This window comes from Halichoerus grypus, chromosome 14 (genome assembly GCF_964656455.1).
Source record: "Halichoerus grypus chromosome 14, mHalGry1.hap1.1, whole genome shotgun sequence".
NCBI classification, from domain to species: Eukaryota; Metazoa; Chordata; class Mammalia; order Carnivora; family Phocidae; genus Halichoerus; species Halichoerus grypus.
Genome location: NC_135725.1, coordinates 52,981,936 through 52,997,533, shown reverse-complemented (window position 1 = coordinate 52,997,533; position 15,598 = coordinate 52,981,936). Strand labels below are relative to the sequence as shown.

General features: G+C 38.7%; 1 protein-coding gene across 7 annotated transcripts in view; it reads left to right on the top strand.

The window, feature by feature from the left end:
* Positions 1-15,598, top strand: part of LOC118544846 (leucine-rich repeat and immunoglobulin-like domain-containing nogo receptor-interacting protein 2) — a 1,211,198-nt gene that overhangs the window by 894,906 nt on the left and 300,694 nt on the right. Inside the window, exon 1 of one of the 7 annotated variants that reach the window (XM_078061342.1) lies at positions 9,810-10,217. The exons of the other annotated variants lie outside the window; for them this stretch is intronic. The gene's annotated coding sequence lies outside the window, so the exon portion shown is untranslated. Of the gene's footprint in view, positions 1-9,809; positions 10,218-15,598 lie in introns of those variants that run through there. 7 annotated transcript variants of the gene reach the window in all.

The window sequence follows — 15,598 nt, the reverse complement described above, 5'->3', positions numbered from 1 at the left end:
TACGAAGCTTACATTCTAATTGAGAGAGGCATATAATGAATGATGTCAAAAGAAACTAATCCAAGTGACTCCAAAAGAGGTTAAAACCTTTAATCAGCCGACGTGCATCAGAAGTACCTGAAAACCAGGTAACTCTCCAGGTCAAAGCCAGGTGGGGATTTTACAGGGTGAGGAGAAAAGAGGGGTGCCTGTCCCTGTGGTCTGGCTCAGAGAGCAGTTTCATCTGCACCTGCTCTAGCTCTTGTTGTTGGAATGGTTGGAGGTTTTTTTGTCCTTGGTTGTCTTGCGTAGGGTCATTGTTGCATGACCATCCAAAAAACCACTGGAACAGTTCTTTTGAAAGCTGTTTTTATAAATCTTGCCATTTGTTAGTCAAGGTTCAAGGGCAAAGGAAGTAGGGGAACAAAAGGGAAAAGGGAATAAGAAAGAAGAGAGGCCATTGTTAAAGGTTGTTTTTGTTCTTTTAAAGAATGTGTGCAAATAAGATATCTTCAGGGATTGTAAATTGAATGAAGAAAGAAAATTCAAGGAAGTGTGGAAGGGAGTCATTGGGGAGGCTCTCCAAGGAGGAGATACTCAAGTTGAAACCGGACTGTTGAGAAGGAAAGAGCCGTTGGATGGCACGGGAGTTCCGGCAACTACAGAGGGCCGGAAGCAGAAATAAGCTTGGCAACTTCATGGAGAAGGAAGAACGAGGGAGATGTGTGAGACAAACTAGAGAGTTCGTAGACCGCGCTCTGATATTTGGTGACATGGGGAGAGAAGAGGAAGGACACAGGAAAGTTCATACTTGACTGCAGTTGTGCTCAGCTGTCCATCGACCCTTGCTGCACATGGCAGGTGTTTAGAGCAGATTCCAGTGGAGCATTTTGGAATAGTGTTTCTCAAACGTCAGTGTGCTTAGAAGTCACCTGGGCGTTATGTTAAAATGCAGATTCTAATTCAGAAAGCCTGAGATAAGGCCTGTTATCCTACTTTCTGAAGAACTCCCAGGTCATGCTGATGATGCCGGCTGCAGGGCACCCTGAGTTAAAAGGCTTCAGGGCCTTTGTTGGCGAGCCCTCTTTTCTCTCCAGCTGCCCCAGATACTGAAGGCATCAGAATGAGTACAGCCACGTTTTACTTTCTTTCTTTCCTTTTTTTTTTTTCCTAGGCAAAGAACTTTATTAACCTTGTTTCAAACTTTATTCCCAGGCTTCTTCAGCTTAATTAGCTGCAAAGAATGAATTGTGTATAAGCAAAAACTGAAAAGAACTGCAGTATCCCAAGGGCTTGGGCTTAAAAATATTAGAGATCTAGATTTTATCAGATCCATGAACAAAATTTTTAAAAGCAGTCATAATATAAAATAGCAGCTCCCAGTAACTTCTTCAAGTTTTATCTTCTTCAGAAGTTGACTCAATTCAGTTTGCTTCATTCTTGGAAGCTTCATCAAAATTCTCCACAAGATCTGGAACTTCATAATCATCCTCTCCGGTAGCAGGTGGTGCTTTTCCATCCACACATTGTTTGGGCAGAGCTTCAGCCAGTCTTCTTCAACTAGTCAGACTGTCTGCACCAAGTTGGTTTAAGATACTGGGTGGCATTTCTGTCAGCTGCTTTGTGCCAGCGTGGCCTGGAATGGTGGAAGTGTTCGCTGCCAGCGATGCCTGAACTTTGGGAGTGTTAAAGTGGATCACTGGTCCTTGGTTTGTGAACCTGTTCACCTCTTCAATACCACAGATACTGTTTACCCCTAACTTCTTTAAGGAGAACTGAAGTTTTTTATCATCTGCTGTAGCCATTCTGTGAACCACCTTCTTTCGGCGAGCAGTTCCTTTCCCACCAATGAGCACTTGTGCTTGCACTTTGGCGAGTTTCTCCTGGTTCATGATAGTTTCTTTCATCTTGTTGGAGCGGAAATGGGACCGTGTGGGGGAATAGGGCTGGTGCTCAGGGGGTCTCGGGCAGACCAGCTGAGATTAGGTGCACACACGCGGGGACGCAAGATGGCAGCTTTTACTTTCTTTCTTTTTCACCATTCAGAGTACCATGGGGAAGGCTTTTTCTGGGCCCACCTGAAACCACTGAGATCTCCTTCAAGGGCTGGTTCCTGGTAGATTTCCAATTTAAATTAAAGAATGGTTAAAGCTATTTAAATCACCTTCCATCCAAGCCTCTTTAATATTTTGCAGATATGCTATTTACAAATTCTATGTTATCTCTGAGGAAGAGTAATAACTGTTAAGTGAAAGATACCCAATTTCTCATTTCTTACTTAAAGAGCTATGTTTTTCTTTATTAGGAACCCTTCAGACTGCTGATTACAGACACTGAAAATATCTGTTCCTCTCTAAATATAGGAAATTCTTTCTAAATTATGCTAAGTAATAATATAAAACTAATTTCTTAGTAGATAAAGGGCATTTGTAAATGTGTGTATGTAAGGGTAGTAATTTGACTAAAACATGACCTAAACAAACTAGGAACAATAGGGAAAAATTATTTTTCCCTCTGTGATTAATCAACTCAGAAGTCCTAAGTATTTTTGACAACTTCTTAAAAATACAGAGCAAGGGGAAATGACTAGGTCAAGAGGACTTTGTTGCTGAATTGCAAAAACATCACATGAATCTATAGGTTGCTGAATAACTGATGGTAGGGAAGAACGCGCATACTTTAATGATCCTACCTGAATATATTTTCTTTCATCTTTAGGAAAGTATATTGTTTACGAGCAGCAGGTTTAAGACATTGATGGGCATAGAATCTGCTCAGCTACCTACTGCGCGTGTGAACCTTGGCAAATGGGTTAGGCCCTTCTGAGCCTTAAAGTCCTCATCTGTAAAGTCTGGGCGACAGTCATACCTTGTGAAGTTTCTAACAATTGAATAGAATATGCACATAAATTGTGAGCACGGTGTCTGGCACACAGTAAGCTTTCAATAGATGTCAGGCATTAATATTAGTAGTATGGTTACTAATTATTATCTTCCCAACAGAACAAATCCAATTCAGGAAGAACCCTTTGGCGGAGCCTTCAAACCATATGCGTGATCTGAAGCTCACCTACCAGCTGCTGATTTGCTTGTTTATTTCATTTGATTTTCCTTAGCTGCACATAAGGGAGGTGGGTGGCAGAAGCTTAATTTATTTGTCCCTTTTTTTGAAAATGTGGGTTTGGGCTCTCATGCTATTTTGAGGCATGGTCTGGTGGTGGCATTGGGGATATGCACACTTTAGGGAGGTGGGAGGATTATGAAGCTCTCCTGGTGGCTCCAGCGTCTTTCTTTCCCCCAGTGATGATCATAGGTGCTGGATTGCCAGTGCTGCCAGCCAAAGGCCTCTCCTCCCACAGATCTGGAAACACATGAAAAGAGCCATGACTCATGGGCTACAACTTTTTCTGCAGCTTGATAGAAGCACTGATAGGCTCGGCTCCCATGTTTTCATCACCCCACAGGCTAGCCGTTGGGGAAAGGGCTCTGTGGGTTTCAGATAAAGTGCTTCCTGCTGATAATTGAGAACAACTGAGAGATGCTGTGTCAAGGTTAGGACGTTGTTCCTGTTCCTTTGCAAAAGTCAGTGGAGAGGATGATCTTGGGTGACACCAGGGTGTCTTCAGATCCTTAGAGGTATGGCATTTGAAGTCTTTCAAATCTTTCTTTACAAACTATCCGAGAGAGTCCCTGCTTTCCTGCATTTCATCCTTTGTCCTTTGCACTGTTCTCTAGCAGGACTTAACTCATTGTATTCTCTTTTGTTGTCGTGGTTGTTATTTGGCCTGCCTGTCTTCTGTGGACTGTGTGCTTGGTGAGGGCAAATCTTTTTAATCCTTGGATCTTGAGCCCTGAGCTCAGGGCCCGGTAGACAATAAATGCGTAATAGTCATTGCCAGCTGCATGGATGGATGGATTGATGAATGGACCGATGGGGGAAAGAAACTACTCCAGTACAGTGGACTGTGTGCATATACGAATACTTTGTGATTATCGGGTGGACACGGGGGAGGGATTATTGATTAAAAAAGATGGTTCTGAAATTCAGAAAACTTACTTTGCGGTCAAATGCAAGATCATAGTATTAAACATGAAAGCATTCACTTTGACCATAAAACCCGTAACTAATTTGGGGGAGACTTTGGGATGAAAGAAGAAAGTTTTCTGAAAGGTATAAATGGATGTCTGTGACAAACATGACCTTTTACATGAAAATTAAAACAGATTTGGTTTATGTAAAAGTAAGATATATTGAATCTGGAGGAGATTAACATGGACAGAAAGCTTAATGTTCCATTGAGAAAGAAAGAAATTCATCCATGCACTCACTGAAATAGTATTTATTGAAGACCTACTTTGTACTGGACACAATAGACCAAGAGATGAATTCATCCACATCCTAGTCCTCTGGGCTCCACAGTTAAAATCAAGTCATAGACATGAACTAGTAATTGTAATAGTAGGAAAATGGAGGTGTGATCATGGCACTACAGAAACACAAGAGATGGACATGTTTAACCCTGCTCAGAAAAATCTAGAAAGGAGAAAATGGTAACATTGGGACTGCAATTTAAAGGATGTGTGAAAGTTAGCCATGACAGGAGGGAAAAAGAGGTGATATATGTGCAGAGCTAGAGGGGCTGGGAAGAACAGGGTGCATTCTGGGAAGTACCAGTACTTCTGTGTGCCCACTACGTGGCGCTGTGGATGAGGAAGTGAATAGCTGAGATGAGACAGATAAGTGGAGAAAATCACTCAGGACTTGTACACCAAACTATGGATTCAAAATTATCCCTCCCTGTGGATGATGTATAACTAGAGAATGTAGTAATCAGGACTAAATGATTTTCCAGATATTGAGGTATAATGCCTAAAGAGTGTATGTAATTTCACCTTGACAGGTGGAAAACTGTGAGTTCAGTGGTTATGTAGTCCTGACCTGATGTGCTTGTAATTCTTTTGGTAAAGACAATTGATTTAAAATGTAATAATGTGATTTAACTTTATAGCCTTTTGTCAATTTGATATACATTATATTACAAATCAGAAAAATGCCTTGGAAAAAATATCACCACGGTTTTATTTTAGGCTACGTGGAGAATCTTCTTAGATTCAAAATGGACTCATTGGTAAATCAGGAATAAAATCTAGCACCCCTGGTTTCCTGCACATTGACTTTCTTATGAAATCACCCAGCTCAGTAAAATGTAATAACCTGCAAACCTGCAAGGTGATATTTTATCTTCATAGCTGTATCATGCAAACTCTGTTCTAGGGTTATATGTCACCAAGTTTTCCTGCATGACTTTGAGTATCTATCTGGAAAGAGTCTCCATTCCTTGCCTCAGATAACTTCACAGATTTTTTTTTTTATAATTTAGTTTAAAATTTTATTTATCTTTGGCCAAGGAAGTGTTTAACCAGACATCCTCTTCTTAAAAATCAGTTTTTGTCAGTGCATAAGAGGAATTACTATAGAAAATCAAGAGCATGTCTTCAAAAGCTGCCTGGATTTGTCTGATATTTGTTGAACTTATGTTTTTAGAATGCCTATATGCAAAGCACTGTTGCATTTGTATGTGTGTAGGGGATGTGCACAAATAACACTAATATTGGTGGATACTCACATGGTAGATACTGTGTTGTAAGGCATTAGTCTAAGTGCTTTTTATAATGTTAACACATTTAGTCCTTGTCTGTAAAGTGGGTACCTTTTTAAATCCCCACTTTATAAATGAGAAAACTGAGGCTCAGAAAGATTAATAAGTAACTTGCTCAGATCCTGAGCCAGGAAATAGAGGAGTTAAGAGTTGAACTTGTGGTTCTCTGAATCTACAGCCTCTGCTCTTGGACACTGTGCTAGACTCCATACCCCGGAAGGAAACTGGGGCCTCCTGGAGTCCACGGTGGGAGGACGGGTTATGGATCCATGTGGGAACTACTTCAGAAATACAGAATAGGAAGAGTTTATGTCTGAGGTAATCATGAAGGGCTCATAAAAGAGGAAACATGGAAACTGGGCCTTGTCAGGTGGGGGTTAAGATGACACTGCCGGCTAGAGATGGCCAGCAGAGGCCCCCAGGTGGAGGAGCACAAGGTGTATTTAGAGGAAAACACATGAAGTAGTTTGTCTAGAGTGTCGTGGAAAGCCAATGTGAGAGGGCAGAGGTGAGAGGGCAGAGGTAAGTTATTGGAAGGGTTGTCATAGCAAATTCTAGAGAACCTTAAAGCCTAGATAAGAGAGTCTGAGATTCATTCTGGACGTGAAGGTTTGGGAGTTTTATTTATTTTTTTAAGCAAAGGAGTAAAATGAGGGAAGATGAATTAGGTAGCCATATGTAGGATTGGTTAGGTGAAACATGAAGAAGATTTGAAAGGAGAAAAAGTTGGTACACTAATGGATTTAAATGCTTCATCAAGAACAGCAAAAACAAAAAAGAACAGAGACTTCTGAAGAAATTCAGTTCTATTTCACTCTGAAATAGAAACTGAGACAGTCTGCAACTTTGCTGTAGCAGAAAAGGTACAGTTATGAAGGTCACGTCTTGCCCACCCTACATCAATAGGACTTTTCACACCATCTTGAAATCTGGAAGAACCCATTCTTCAGTTCCTCTCTGCACTCTGAAGATATGAGTAACACAGTTCTTTAATGTTTCCCCTGTTCTCTGGTGATAGGTTTGCCCCAGATAGATGTGCAGAGGGGCACAGTTAGTACATTATTTTCAGATGTTCGCGGCTGTCCTGTGGTGTGGAATGATGATATGTGTGCTGCTTTGAGGTGGGCACGAATAACGGTCAAAGCTCACTCAGGGCACAAGAGACAGGAATGACTGAGTCAGGAGGAGGTTCGCAGGTGCTAATGGACATTCTTACCTAAGTCCTTGTAGTTTCTGAAGAGGCAGAGAGTAAGGAGCTGAACCGGATTGAGTTTTGATTTTCTGGTTGGATTGCCTGTACATCAAGAGGCCACAGACATCCAGATACCAAGAAAAAGGAAGAAAGAAACCACAGGATGTACATGCAGCAAGATCTCTGAGGTAGAGAAGAGAAAAGGCAAATCCCTGTCAGCTCTGTGTTAGTTGGAGTTGAAATTGTAGGGCATCTAACGAAATGTAAAATTTTCTAAGAAGCTGAGTTTTGAGAGCAATCTGGGAGGTTCCAATTTCGCTCTGAAAACAGCAGGATCTGCATGGCCTTTTCTTTCCATTAGGTGGGTTATAATTAGTTGCATCAGAGAAAATGGGAGGATGATTGATCCGAAAGTTGTAACTTTTTTGTAGTAATCCTCTGAGTAAAGTTCATTCTCTGTGAAACATTTTACTGTTCAAGTAATGTGCTGACAACCTCCTTACAATGCCCCACAGTCAATGGTTCTCTCAGGTGTTTTATCAAATGGGGCCTGTTGGGTTATCTTGGTGCCTCCTTTCACTCAAGAAGAAGTTTTAACAAGCCCAAACTTGGGAGGCGTTTTGAAATGATAGATAAATTGTGAGCATGTTAAAGAAAAAATAGACTAAGTTTAAATGTTATTAAACTACATCCAGTTTTAAAGCTACTACTAAATCAGTCACACATGAAAATATAAGCTAGTGATGGAAGAATGACTGAATGATTGGGCATCTTCAAGCTTGGTTCTGATCATCTCAGATGCCAAACCCCCTTTCCCACTTTGAATGTGACTCAGTTCAGTCAGTTTGTAGGGAACAGGATTATCAATAAGTCTGACAGGCTAAAGCCTTGAAGCTTTCAGATGCTAGGAAGATGCTAATAAGACCAAGGTTTTGGGGGTGCCTGGGTGGCTTGGTTGGTTGAGCTTCTGCCTTCGGCTCAGGTCTCCCAGGATAGAGCCTCTTGTCTGGCTCCCTGCTCAGCAGAGAGTCTGCTTTTCCCTCTGCCTCTGCCCCTCCACCACCCTTCACCCCTCTGCAGACCCCTCGTGCTCTCTCACACACTCTCTCTCTCTCAAATAAATAAATAAAATCTTTAAAAAAACAAACAAACCAAAGCTTTGGTTTGGGCCCATTTATGTCATTTTACTTACCTTGTTCTCTTGCCTCTTTTGTAAACTTCTTATTTTAAAAATAACTTAAACACACAGAAAAGTTGAAAGAATGGTACAGAGAATTCACCTGTTTTCTTTACCCAGAATTAACAATTGTTAACGTTTTACCAAATTTGCTTCATATTTCTCTAGTCTACAACTTTTTCTAGAACCATTTAAGAGTAGGTTGCATATGTTATGGCCCTGTACCCTTTAATGACTTGAGTGCATATTTCCTAAAAACAAGAATATTCTCTTACATAAATACAGGGAATTAATTAAGGGTAATACTTTAGAGCCCATACTGAACTGGTCAATGGTCCCAGTCATATTATTTATAGTACCAGTACGAGATCCAGCATAGGATTATACACTGCACTTACTCTGTGAGAACTTTGACTAATAGGAGAGGCTACAGGAAAACAGTTTTCAGATAATGTTTGGAAAGGGGCCATGAAGACTCGGGTTTATTGGGTACCTTTTTATCCTCAGAAGATGTATTCCTATAAGGTAGTCTGTCAATCAGTGTTCTCCAGAGAAACAAAGCCAATAGGATATTATTATATATCCTATGTATACATTATATAAATTTATATATCTATAATTTATGTAGTATAGAAAATGTATTATATAATATATTCCTATATATGGTAATGATAGTAATGATTCAAATATTGTTATGAACACAATAGAAATGGCTGTAAGCTTTCCTAGAAACTTGTTGTGTCATTCCTGTTGGGAAAAAAAATAAGATGGAATTCATCTTTGCATAGAAAATTTTAAAGCACTTTCCTTCTGTCTGTCTATCTATCTATCTATCTATCTATCTATCTATCTATCTATCTATTGAGAGAACACAAGAGAGAGAGAGAGAGATGATAATGAGGTCAGACCAGTTCAAAACCAGTAGGGCAGGCTGGAAACTCAGCAGGAGTTGACAGTGCAATCTTGAGGCACGAAGCTTCTTCTTCCTCAAGAAATCTGTTTTTGTTCTTAAGGCCTTCCAACTGCTTTGATGAGACCCACCTACATTATTGAGGGCAATCTACTTAAAGACAAGTGACAGTAGATGTTAACCAGACAACTTCACAGCAACACTTGGCTTCATGATTAATTAAACAACTGGCCTAGCCAAGTTAACTCAGAAAGCTATCACAGGTAGAGACCATCACTCACATGTTACACATGAGGAGTCTAAGACTTAGCACCATGGTTTTTGTTTTGTTTTGTTTTTATTATATTAGTCACCATACAGTACACCATTAGTTTTTGTTGTAGTGTTCCATGATTCATTGTTTGCGTATAACACCCAGTGCTCCATGGAATACATGCCCTCCTTAATACCCATCACCGGGCTAACCCATACCCCACCTCCCTCCCTTCTGAAATCCTCAGTTTGTTTACCATAGTCCATAGTCTCTCATGGTTCGTCTCCCTCTTTGATTCCCCCCGCTTCATTTTTCCCTTCCTTCTCCTAATGTCCTCCATGCTATTCCTTATATTCCACATATAAGTGAAACCATATGATAATTGTCTTTCTTTGCTTGACTTATTTCACTTAGCATAATCCTCTCCAGTTCCATCCATGTCAATGCAAATGGTGGGTATTCATCCTTTCTGATGGCTGAGTAATATTCCATTGTATATATGGACCACATCTTCTTTATCCATTCATCTTTTGAAGGGCATCTCAGCTCTTTCCACAGTTTGGCTATTGTGGACATTGCTGCTATGAACATTGGGGTGCATATGGCCCTTCTTTTCACTACATCTGTATCTCTGGGGTAAATGCCCAGTAGTGCAATTGCTGGGTCATAGGGTAGCTCTATTTTTAACTTTTTGAGGAACTCCACACTGTTTTCCAAAGTGGCTGTACCAACTTGCATTCCCACCAACAGTGTAAGAGGGTTCCCCTTTCTCCACAACCTCTCCAACATTTGTTGTTTCTTGCCTTGTCAATTTTTGCCATTCTAACTGGAGCACCATGGTTTTTTTGTTGTTTTTTTTTTTACTAAGGATACTCATTGTGCATGGCTGAGTCAGAAACAGTTTGTTTTGTTTTTTTTTTTTACTAAGGATACTCATTGTGCATGGCTGAATCAGAATATAAATCCAGTGTGTCCCACTCCAAAAACCTGTGCTTCTCCCATGGCACTCCTGTTGCCTAACTTCAACATGAGATGATTTGGAAAGTGGTAAGTTTCCAGTCACTGATGGTATATAAACACGGACTGAATGACTAGCTATCAAGAATGTTCCAGAAATGATTCAAACCTTAAATAAGTGCTCATGCTGTGTGGGTTTTCAAATTCTATTTGCCTTTATGAATCTATAGTGTATTTTAGAAAATGTGTTTTAGGGCTATGGTTTTTCTTACTGAAATATAATATTTTTGTGTACAGATACCTTCGTATTCAGTTAGTACCCGTCATCAGAATAGACAGGTAATTGCACCCTTTTTATTTTTTTCTAGGAGCCTACATTATTTATAGTTTTCAAAATAGCATTTCAAACTAGTGCTACTATTTGGCAGATTTTTAGGAGGTCACAGAGAAAAATATGAGACTTTAGAGAAAAACCATGCTGTTCAAAATCAGTTGTAGAAGACTCTTATGTAAATATAAACTTCATGTATTCTAATAAGTCATTTGTATCCTTATACTTTTATTTCAAGGATAATTTCATGGCTTAATTTTTTTTTTCTTTTTTTTTACTTCACAGTCGAAGTGTCATCAGAACTCTTGGTTTATTTTGACAGTTATCCTCAGCATTAGAAAAAGTTTCATCCTTTGTAGGGCATTTTCAATAAGTAATAATCATAGATGTAATATTCACTAAGCATTATTTGGTATCAAGTACTTTGTTAAATGATTTATATGCATTATCTTATGTGAGTTTTTCTTCATATCAGCTCATAGATGTAAAAGTACTATTGTTGCATCCATTTTAAGGAAAAGAAAAAAAAAAAAGGTCCAGGAAGATTGAATAATCCTAAAAGGAAGATCCTACCCAGATGATGGTATCTTAACATAAATGGATTTATTTTATATGTAATTCAAACTGTCCTTTAAAAATCTGAGCGTTCGTATTTCAACAGATGATGGAGCAAAGTAATTAAGTGCCTTGTCCGTAAGCAAGATGGTTGCCAATTATAAAATTAATTTATGACCTCTTAACACAAAGTCCAAAGTTTGCCCATTAAACTACAACATCTTCTAATAATAAAACCTACTGTTATGACAGCTTAACATATGAAATTTCCCATTGCTTAGCAAATACTAATTTCTATATTGCAGTCTATAATTACCATTGCTAGGCAATTGCATGGTTCTTTGCTTGAGTAACATGCTGTCATCTGATTTTAAGGCAGGCTGTTTTTTCTCTAGGTGTGTTTTTCACCTGGTAGGGAATAAAAGGCAACTCTTTAGTCTGATTTTAAACAAAATTGAAGCCTAAAGGAGTATTATTAGGAACACAGAAAGGACTATATGTCCAGATTTTTTTTTCCCAGATTTGACGATTGTAAGATTTTGTGGATACAAATCTCCTATGTAGCAGAGGAAAGTCCTGTTGAATTCATATCCCAGGATAGAGATGATGATTGAAATATTATCATAAGTATAATGGAAATGCCGTGAGCTTTCTTTCTTAGTAACTTGTGATATCAGTATTCCTATTAGGATTTAAGCATGGCTGGAGGAAAAAAAAAAGGAATAAAATGGAATTTATCTTTGCCTAGAAGATTTTAAAATCCCTTCTAATTCAGATAGTTTTTAATTCCATTAGTCTTTATTTTTACATAATAGAGAGGACTCCCCTTATTATGCTTGCCATTGTGAACAAGTATAATTCCCATTTTAGAAATTACTGTGTTCCCAGGACACCTGGGTGGCTCAGTCAGTTAAGCATCCAACTCTTGACGTTGGCTCAGGTCATGCTCTCAGGACAGTGAGACCCAGCTCCACCTTGGGTTCTGTGCTTAGCATGGAGTCTGCTTAAGATTCTCTCCCTCTCCCCCTACCCCTCCTTGTGCTCTTTCTCTCTAAGTAAATAAATAAAATCTTAAAAAAAAAAATTACTATGTTCCCAAGTGGAAAAAAAATATTAAAAGTTATCATTTGGGGACACCTGGGTGGCTTAGTCAGTTAAGCGTCTGTCTTTGGCTCAGATCAGGATCCCATGATCCTCGGATCAAGTCCCACTCCCGGCTCCCTGCTTCTCCCTATCCCTCTGCCCCTCCCCACCGCTCGTGCTGGCTCTATCTCTCTATCAAATAAATGAATAAAATCTTTTTTAAAAAGTTACCATTTGATCCATTCTGAATAGTGGATGTGGTCTTTGTATATATGATTATACATGTATTCACCCTTTGAGATTATTTTTTTTTAAGATTTTATTTATTTATTTATTTATTTATTTATTTATTTATTTGAAAGAGAGAGAATGAGAGAGCACAAGCAGGGGGAGTGGCAGAGGGAGAGGGAGAAGCAGGCTCCCTGCTGAGCAGGGAGCTCGACACAGAGCTTGATCCCAGGACCCTGGGATCATGACCTGAGCCACCCAGTGCCCCGAGACAATTAACATAATCATTATTTGTTGGTGTTATCACCAACTACTCTCTGACCTTATGGAGTCTGAAGATTCTTCAGGTCAAGTCCATCCCTTCTCTGGCAGAAGTGTGGGGGACTACTGCTCATTTTTGCTCTTCTAGCTTCTTAAAAATAGGGTGCCTACAGGAGACAATATTGCTGACATCCTGCTAAAATTTGTAGAAAAGGCAGTCACCATATTTTCTGGGTGTTCAATTTGTGAGATATTAGTTACTGGTGCAGATGGAAGAGTCAACTGGCCAAGGCTTTGGAGTTAGGAAGGGGAGAATCTTGCTCTATTCAGGGCTGGCCATTGCTACATATTGACTGAGCTACCATTTGGCTTCTGGACCTTCAGGTAATATCTCTTTCAGTGTTCTTTCCAAGTTTCACTCGCTCGCCTTTCCCTTCTTGAACAATTCCTCTTGGACTTTCAGGACCAATTTATATCCTCTCACCCCATCTACCTCTACTGGTCTCCTTTCAGTCTGAGGAAAAGCTTTTTCTGTTTCCTTCAGTAAGCTGCTCTCATTCACTCTCTCTCTCTCTCTTCCTGTGTCTCTTTCTCTCTCTCCCATTCTTTCCCCTTATACCCCTCCTTCTCTCTCCCTCCATCTCTTCCTCCTCCCTCAAAAATCTTCTTTTTCCTCAGTAGATTTCATATGGCTCATAAATCCAGATTCCAAAGTATTAGCAAGCAAAATTATTATTCCTTCTCTTGTAGGAGTGGGAGAAGTTCATCTCCATACCTTTCTAGGAGGTGAAGGAAAATAACCCCATTCCCTTCTTTCAGTATCACATAGAAAAAGAAGCAAAAATAATTAGGCTTTCAATTAAAAGAGCCTGAATATATATAGATATATATACCACAATCATATATTTTGGTTTAAGTTAATCTCAGCTAATTCTTATTTTATCCTGACTAAGTTCCAAGTTGAGGAACCTCTGTGGGTATTATAAAAGAAAAATTGTGTATATTCTGACTAGCACATTCATCGGATTCTGATTACCAACACTAGGAGGCTCAGGTAAGCAGCACCCCTTACAGAATAGCACCTGAACAAAGCCTTTTCTCATTAGGGCATGCTATGCATTGCATGCATACAGACTAATTCTGGAAAGGGTGAAAATTTTAAATAATAAAATAAAAATAAGACCCATACACATCTACCCAAAAGACAAACAAAGGTGATATAGGACCAATCCTCCTGTGAATTTCTTGCCTTAAAACTTAAATTTCTTAACTTATGAAATATTCAGTGCATTGTTTGAAAAGTCAAAACCATGCATGCCTAAGCTTCCAGGCTTCAGAAGAAAAGGGTAATTCCTCTTGGATATGACTTATACACATTATAGAAGCTTTGGTATGGTTGGCAAGTCAGTGAACATACAGATGAGAAGGGAAAATACCCCAATGACTGTCAAAGATGTTCCATGTTGTAGTTCACAGCTTCTGTTAGGCTGTGGAATTCAGATTTATTTCTAAACCTCTCTGAAAAAGCTCTCTGGTGAAATAACTGTTAATCTCAACAGACTGGGAAAAGAAATTCCTAGAAGATTTTTTAATGAAGCAAACATAAGAAGCCTAAGTTGAGCAGAATATTAAAGAAAGAGTTGCAAATTCTAATGGTCTTGGGTGTGTGTGTGTGTCTGTATGTGTGTGTGTGTCTTCAATCATTTTTAGGCCAGCACAGTTTTCAGTAATGGTCTTCTAATGTATTTATATAAAAATAAGATATCTAATTTAATTTTAGATGTATTTATTTTAGTAGCTCTCCTTTTGTTCTCAGTCCTCATTTTTGGGAAAAATAAGGTAAGAGTCATAAGAGCGGTTCCTCTGTTAAAATGGAAGACAAATATTTTTCTCTTTTCTTATAACCTTTAATTAGAAATATATTTTTCAGGAAGCATTTTTACTCCAGGGAACATAGTGGCCTTATTCAATATTTTTGTAGCCTTTGTATCTGTAAAGTGCTTTAAAATGAGCTTGATTAGACACACATTCTATCATCCAAGAAAAGAATCAATACAGAATATCATTCCCACTTGACAGATAGCATAGATACATCATCATACGGGTGTATTTATTAGGAAAGAGGTTAAGTTGCCTGTTCAAGTTGGTCTTCCCAGTCAATGGAAGACAAGGGAATAAAACTTGTTATTCTGTAGCTTTTAGTGTATTGCCTCAGTTGCTTAGCTACATGTCTTCTTTTTATGTATTAATCAACAACACCGTAATTATCATGAATGGCCATTGTGCATCAGTAATTCATTTTCCAATGTAAGTACACAAAAGGATTAATGTTACACAGGCTCTACAATATTAAGAAGGAAAGGTCACTAAACGATGTATTAAAAGAATCATGATAACAGACCAACAAATTAAGCCCAACAGGAGAGATCAGCATTTGTTGGATAAACCTAATAAAATCTTGTAGTTTATTGATGTTGCTCCTCCACTGGGCAAAAATAGCTCTAGGAAAAAATAGAAAGACAATAAATAATCAAGTGGATTAGAGAGTTGCCAAAACACAGTGGAGATCAAGGTAGCTCAAAGTAAAGTTGTAAGTACAAATTTCAATAGATCCATCATTGCCAAAATGTTATGTTACCTTGGGAATTATTTTCTGTTACTGAAATGTAAAGAAACCAAATTTTTTTTTCTAAATTCTGAATCACAGACTTCTGGTAGTCATAATTTTAGTCATTGGGAGGTCATTTCACTAAACACATCTTTTTTTTTTTTTTAATTTTATTTTATTATGTTAATCACCATACATTACATCATTAGTTTTTTTTTCATTTTTATTGTTATGTTAATCACCATACCTTACATCATTAGTTTTTGATGTAGTCTTCCATGATTCATTGTTTGCGTATAACACCCAGTGCTCCATTCAGTACGTGCCCTCCTTAATACCCATCACCAGGCTAACCCATCTCCCCAGCCCCCTCCCGTCTAGAACATCTTTTAAATCACAAAAAGT